The sequence below is a fragment of the Lolium rigidum genome, chromosome 4 (assembly GCF_022539505.1).
Source record: "Lolium rigidum isolate FL_2022 chromosome 4, APGP_CSIRO_Lrig_0.1, whole genome shotgun sequence".
Taxonomy (NCBI): Eukaryota; Viridiplantae; Streptophyta; class Magnoliopsida; order Poales; family Poaceae; genus Lolium; species Lolium rigidum.
In genome coordinates, this window is record NC_061511.1 from 189,133,585 (window position 1) to 189,141,517 (window position 7,933).

Below are 7,933 nucleotides of genomic sequence, written 5' to 3' on the forward strand. Positions count from 1 at the left end.
GCTGCAATATTACCACCATCAACTACACGCCGACAAGCACTTTTACGCCACCGTTGCTACTGCTCATACTTATTCATACCACTTGTATTTCACTATCTCTTCGCCAAACTAGTGCACCTATTAGGTGTGTTGGGGACACAAGAGACTTCTTGCTTTGTGGTTGCAGGGTTGCATGAGAGGGATATCTTTGACCTCTTCCTCCCTGAGTTCGATAAACCTTGGGTATCCACTTAAGGGAAACTTGCTGCTGCTGTTCTACAAACCTCTGCTCTTGGAGGCCCAACACTGTCTACAGGAAAGGAGGGGGAACGTAGACATCAGCCCACAACCCTTGGGTGACCCCATGTGGTGGGCACTGGTGCACCATGTCACCCCACCCACTCCTAGCCATGGGTTTAGGGTTGTGCATGTGTAAATGCCCATGTTCATGTGGTGTAGACCCCTGAAATACGGGGTTCTCGTCGGAACGAGGTGTCAAAACGGTGGATCGTCGGCGGCGCGTGTGCAAGGTGGTCCCATCTTTTGGGATCTGCTTCACCATGGCATCCAAACACCACTTACATCACCATCCATGGAAGAAATCGTGGTGCTCCTTGCCTAGCTACCTCACGGGAGCCCGCACACATGGTTTACGTGCAAAACGGCTCTACCCAGGCCACAAAGTGGGCCCACAACCCTTGGGTGACCCCATGTGGTGGGCACTGGTGCACCATGTCACCCCACCCACTCCTAGCCATGGGTTTAGGGTTGTGCATGTGTGAATGCCCATGTTCATGTGGTGTAGACCCATGAAATACAGGGTTCTCGTCAGAACGAGGTGTCAAAACAGTGGATCGTCTGACGGCGCGTGGGCATGGTGGTCCCATCTTTTGGGATCTGCTTCACCATGGCATCCAAACACCACTTACATCACCATCCATGGAAGAAATCATGTGCTCCTTGCCTAGCTACCTCACGGGAGCCCGCACACATGGTTTACGTGCAAACGGCTCTACCCAGGCCACAAAGTGGGCCCACAACCCTTGGGTGACCCCATGTGGTGGGCATCTGGTGCACCATGTCACCCCACCCACTCCTAGCCATGGGTTTAGGGTTGTGCATGTGTGAATGCCCATGTTCATGTGGTGTAGACCCACTGAAATACGGGGTTCTCGTCGGAACGAGGTGTCAAAACAGTGGATCGTCGACGGCGCGTGTGCAAGGTGGTCCCATCTTTTGGGATCTGCTTCACCATGGCATCCAAACACCACTTACATCACCATCCATGGAAGAAATCATGTGCTCCTTGCCTAGCTACCTCACGGGAGCCCGCGCACATGGTTTACGTGCAAAACGGCTCTACCCGAGGCCACAAAGTGGGCCCACAACCCTTGGGTGACCCCATGTGGTGGGCACTGGTGCACCATGTCACCCCACCCACTCCTAGCCATGGGTTTAGGGTTTTGCATGTGTGAATGCCCATGTTCATGTGGTGTAGACCCACGAAATACGGGGTTCTCGTCGGAACGAGGTGTCAAAACGAGTGGATCGTCTGACGGCGCGTGTGCAAGGTGGTCCCATCTTTTGGGATCTGCTTCACCATGGCATCCAAACACCACTTACATCACCATCCATGGAAGAAATCATGTGCTCCTTGCCTAGCTACCTCACGGGAGCCCGCACACATGGTTTACGTGCAAAAACGGCTCTACCCAGGCCACAAAGTGGGCCCACAACCCTTGGGTGACCCCATGTGGTGGGCACTGGTGCACCATGTCACCCCACCCACTCCTAGCCATGGGTTTAGGGTTGTGCATGTGTGAATGCCCATGTTCATGTGGTGTAGACCCACGAAATACGGGGTTCTCGTCGAACGAGGTGTCAAAACAGATGGATCGTACGACGGCGCGTGGGCATGGTGGTCCCATCTTTTGGGATCTGCTTCACCATGGCATCCAAACACCACTTACATCACCATCCATGGAAGAAATCATGTGCTCCTTGCCTAGCTACCTCACGGGAGCCCGCACACATGGTTTACGTGCAAAAACGGCTCTACCCAGGCCACAAAGTGGGCCCACAACCCTTGGGTGACCCCATGTGGTGGGCCTTTGGTGCACCATGTCACCCCACCCACTCCTAGCCATGGGTTTAGGGTTTTGCATGTGTGAATGCCCATGTTCATGTGGTGTAGACCCACGAAATACGGGGTTCTCGTCGAACGAGGTGTCAAAACGAGTGGATCGTCGTGACGGCGCGTGTGCAAGGTGGTCCCATCTTTTGGGATCTGCTTCACCATGGCATCCAAACACCACTTACATCACCATCCATGGAAGAAATCATGTGCTCCTTGCCTAGCTACCTCACGGGAGCCCGCACACATGGTTTACGTGCAAAACGGCTCTACCCGAGGCCACAAAGTGGGCCCACAACCCTTGGGTGACCCCATGTGGTGGGCACTGGTGCACCATGTCACCCCACCCACTCCTAGCCATGGGTTTAGGGTTGTGCATGTGTGAATGCCCATGTTCATGTGGTGTAGACCCCCGAAATACGGGGTTCTCGTCGAACGAGGTGTCAAAACGGTGGATCGTCGACGGCGCGTGTGCATGGTGGTCCCATCTTTTGGGATCTGCTTCACCATGGCATCCAAACACCACTTACATCACCATCCATGGAAGAAATCATGTGCTCCTTGCCTAGCTACCTCACGGGAGCCCGCACACATGGTTTACGTGCAAAACGGCTCTACCCAGGCCACAAAGTGGGCCCACAACCCTTGGGTGACCCCATGTGGTGGGCACTTGTGCACCATGTCATCCCACTCACTCCTAGCCATGGGTTTAGGGTTGTGCATGTGTGAATGCCCATGTTCATGTGGTGTAGACCCCTGAAATACGAGGTTCTCGTCGAACGAGGTGTCAAAACAGATGGATCGTCTGACGGCGCGTGGGCATGGTGGTCCCATCTTTTGGGATCTGCTTCACCATGGCATCCAAACACCACTTACATCACCATCCATGGAAGAAATCATGTGCTCCTTGCCTAGCTACCTCACGGGAGCCCGCACACATGGTTTACGTGCAAAACGGCTCTACCCGGGCCACAAAGTGGGCCCACAACCCCTGGGTGATCCCATGTGGTGGACACTGGTGCACCATGTCACCCCACCCACTCCTAGCCATGGGTTTAGGGTTGTGCATGTGTGAATGCCCATGTTCATGTGGTGTAGACCCCTGAAATACGGGGTTCTCGTCGGAACGAGGTGTCAAAACGAGTGGATCGTCCGACGGCGCGTGTGCATGGTGGTCCCATCTTTTGGGATCTGCTTCACCATGGCATCCAAACACCACTCACATCACCATCCATGGAAGAAATCATGTGCTCCTTGCCTAGCTACCTCACGGGAGCCCGCACACATGGTTTACGTGCAAAACGGCTCTACCCGAGGCCACAAAGTGGGCCCACAACCCTTGGGTGAAACCAACAAAAAATGACTACCAAAAACCTAACATAATCAACTGAAAACACTACTTTTTAAAAAAACTCCACGCATAGATCGGGTTCCCCACTCCTCCCAGACACCGACGAAGCCGGCCGGAAGAGGGGAACCCAATCTATGGAGGAGACTGAGGTGGAGGTGGCGGCTGTACCTAGGAAAAAGTTTATGTTCTTCTTACTTTCGACTATTTTTAATTCGGACAATTGTTTGTAATTCGAGACTATTTCTAATGTCACACGGTTTTTAGGGCGTAATAGGTTGTTTAATTTGAGAAAGGCGAGAGATAGAGATAGAACCGCTGGGCCGCTCGCGCGTCAAAGCTTTGCCAACCGGCCCGTCTAGGCCCGCCTCCGCTCGTTGCAGCCCTCGATCAGGTCAACACCCTTTACATGCATGCGCCATGCAGCACGCTATTAAATTACCCGCGCCACGCTCTCATGCATGCCAACCACCGTTTCAGCACCGTGACATCGTCTCAGAGGTTGCCCTCGTCTCAGCGTGCCATCAAGTTGGATGGCATCAGTATTAAAGTGAAATTTGTGTGCATTATTTAAGTGAATTTTACAAACTCCCCCGTCTATATATAAGGGCACCTCTTCTTCCTCTTCTCTCACACATCTCACGCACTCTTCTGCTTCATCCATCTACCACCGCATCCGTGGACTAGCCACAGAAACACCAAACCCTAACCGCCACCATGGAGTTCTTTGGCCCAACTTACCATCGCCCGGCCACCGTGCGCGAGAGGGAGTGGCCGGAGGGTGTCATCGTGGAGAACGAGCTGCGCATCTGGGCGATATCGAGGTGGAGGAGCGACAGGGCGCTAGCCGAGATCTTTCTCTCGCAGGGCTACCGCCACCTCAACCTCCCTCTGGGCTCGCCGCCCATGTACACGATCGAGTCCCACTTCGACGGCAACAGCAACCATGAGATAGGCCTCTTCGTCCACTTCGGGAACCCCTTCGACGCGCACCACCTCCTCGGGCAGGTGTTCCGGTGTGGTTGTGAGTTTATCGCTTTCACTACCTACAATATCTTCACCAACTTCCACGTCATCTTTCCCGACCGTTTCAACATGCACTCGCCTCCCATACCGCTACCACGTTGACGGCCCCGTCGGTGATGAGGAGGACTAAAACGAGCGAAGGAGGAGCAAGGGGAATGAACATCCTAGGAGGGACGACGGCGTTGCCTCATCTTTATCAGTGTTTTTAGAGCTGTTTTATTATCTATGTCTTGTTGTCGTGTCCGTGGGCCCGGGATTTGTTGTGTGCTTCGGTATCGTACGTGTGATGGAATTCCTATGTAAGGTTTGTACTATCTAGCTCTATATATCAATGTTTTTATCTGCATTTTTATCTGCATTTGTAGTATTGTGTGCGGACCTTATATTTTCTGCATTTTAATTATTGTAAGAGGTAATTATGCTATGTACTTCTCCTCATCAGCTTTTCACTGTCGAAAAAGAAATTTTTATTTCCGGACATAATCACATTACGGAATTGATCTGTTGCCCAACCATAACATCTAGGCCGAGCATTTTAAAAGCCCTGACATCGCGATTATAACAGCTACTAGAATAATTATAGCACACAAGGCGTACTGAAGAAACAATTCCCGTTGGAGAGCATTTTTTTGACCTTATTTATCTTCAACCTTGTTGTCGCCTTTGTTTCGTTTTTACTAATGTTGTGTTCATCGATGATATCAGCCATCATCAACTCGATTCGGCCTTTCTCTTCCAGAAGTGTTTCTATTTTTTTGTTGGTAGTCATCAATGCTTGTTCCATCTTCCGAATTGTCTCATGAGCCACCCCGAGCTTCTCTTTGACAATCCTCAATTCTTCATCAATCTTCATTTTCTCCTATCTTTTAAAATTTAGTTCTTCTAGGAGAACAATTTTTGCTTGTAGACAATGTTGAAGCCGGGCACGACCATCCCGAATACCACACTCACATATTGATTCCTACAATAAAACGTGAAAACATATTAAATTCGACATAACTTATGAACTGCACATACCGATGACTCTTCAAGATATTTAGAATCCCATGAGATGAAGACGTTAACTTAGAATCATACCTCATCCGATGAGTTGTGCATGGGTTCGACGCGGTCGATGTCGTCCATAGCCGAAATCACCATGGCGGCGGCGACACGTAGGTGGAGGCGAGGATGGAGATGCTGATGAGATAACGGGCCGAGGATCCATCTTTTCGTTTGTGGTATGCTTCTTTATGCTCCTCGTGGGCCGCAATTGAGGCCCATCCTGGCCCAGCCTTTTATTTAGGTATTTAACTGCCGTACTAATTAATCCTCAAATCTAATTCCCAAACGATCTATCCTCCTCCTCAACGCCTCCTCCGATCTACGACCGGACGCCGATCGCATCCTCGAAGACGTTGGTTACGAGCTGACTCGGATCTCATCGCCATGGATGTAAGTATAGTTCGCTCACCTCGTGTCATGCACCTAATTTTTTTATGAACTCTTGCCTGACAACATATGTAGACGCGGTAGATCGTCTTTACTTTGATCTGCCCAAGTTAGATCTGGTCGTCTAATCTTACTTCCCTTGGTTGGTTCGCTTGGGAAAAAATATCGGCCGACTTAATTAGATCTAGTGGTTAATTTGATCGTACGTATATGACATATGAGAACATTGACATTGATCAGCCATTCCTTGCTACGCCTGCCTGACTTTGTGCTTTACCGAATTGGAGGAAAAGGCCTATTATAAGGGGTAAGTCTGTTTATGGCACTCAATGAGAACACAGTGTTATGAACAACTTAATTTAGAATTAATTGATGTCCCTTATGTTTTTTAATATTACATGTAGGTCCTGGAGAAGAGGAAGAGTATGATTTTGAAGCTTTCATAGAGTATGCAAATCGAGTTAAGATGAATTATGACGATTTTGATGCACTCGAACGACTAGTTGCGAAAACCCTACCGAGTAATTCCATTGTACGTGTGCACCATCAAGAAATCACACATCGTGAAGAATAAAGCAAAGATGGTAATTAATTTTGATTTCCATCATTTCTTACTACTAACCAAGATATGCCGATAATTGATTCGTCAAATTTATGTGTAGTACTTCTCAAGGAGGTTCACCCTCAAGCACATTACGCCCAATATTCAGCTACCAGCAACCATAAAGCTTTACTCTCCAGGTGCCAATGTTACGAAGTTACGATGGTGATGAACATGTCAACGGTGAAAGGAGTACCAAAAGGAGGTGCCATGATAACATCACACTTGGATGGATGTGGTGAGGCAGAATGGCATGAAGAAAAATCAGAAATACGTGTTCGGTTCCGTAAGCAAGGAGAAGGTGGTCCGAAGATTATGCTTGATCGTGTGTGAGAGCAGCCCGGTTCAGACTTCGCTTGTGAAGACTACTATAGCTATCTAAATTTTTTTGTTTATGTCATGTCCGTTGGTACACTTTTAGTATGGTGCAAATTTATGTCATTTTTAATGGTTTCTCACTTTTATGACAATGTGTGAAGTGTTCGATCGTGAATGCTTATTAATTATATCCAGCTTATTTCTCTACAAGTGTTGTATGAGGGTTGTAGCATTGTGAAATTTGTTGATGCCCCACTCGACAGTGGCACTATAGATATGTCAATTATGTGCATTGCAGATCTAGTAATGTGCAAGAAAGACCATATTTTTTTTAAAATTCTTCGTTACAAACAATTGAAATCGTAATTAAAAAATATTTTGCACCGTCATACCAGCTACAAGCCATTGTTGTGTGGTGCCATGCGGAACCATGGTATGCTTGTAGGTGATCAGCACCTTTGAACATGTATATATTGTTGCTCCAAAAGAGAGAGGGAGAAGTAAGTTATCGATTCGTCTGCCGAATGCAAAGCAGTGTCTTATCACATGCATAGAGTGGCCTCCGTGTATGGGCTGGGTACTAACGGGCTGGCCCAGATATCCATCGAGAGCTTGCCTAATTATAGTATTAACAGCAGATGCCCTAGTTAGCGAGCACGTCCGACGCACAACGTGTAACTACCCACGATTTCTTCTTCAAGTCAACGTCGCCTTCCATCGCCGTCCGGAGAAGATAGGAGTCCTTTCGTCGGCGGAGCCTACAGCTCAATCTAACGACGGCAACATCCGTGTTCCGGCCTTCCAGGTGCGCGCGTTTGCAATCTCGTTTATCATCGATCCTTTCGCCCACTTGATCTAGAGTGCGCTTGATCTAAACCTTCATTCTTTGCCGGACGTGTAAGTTTTAGGTTGACATTTACGCTGTAGATGGTTATTAGGAGATTTTCTATGTCGGCAATAATTGTTGTTTGTATATGTTATTTGCGAGAATGGATGAATTAGATGGCCCGGTCTATTGTGACCACACATTGTGGACGAATCTCGTAGCCACTTTTTCAGGACCTCAACGTGCGAGGTTTAGCTCTACTAGTTTGCG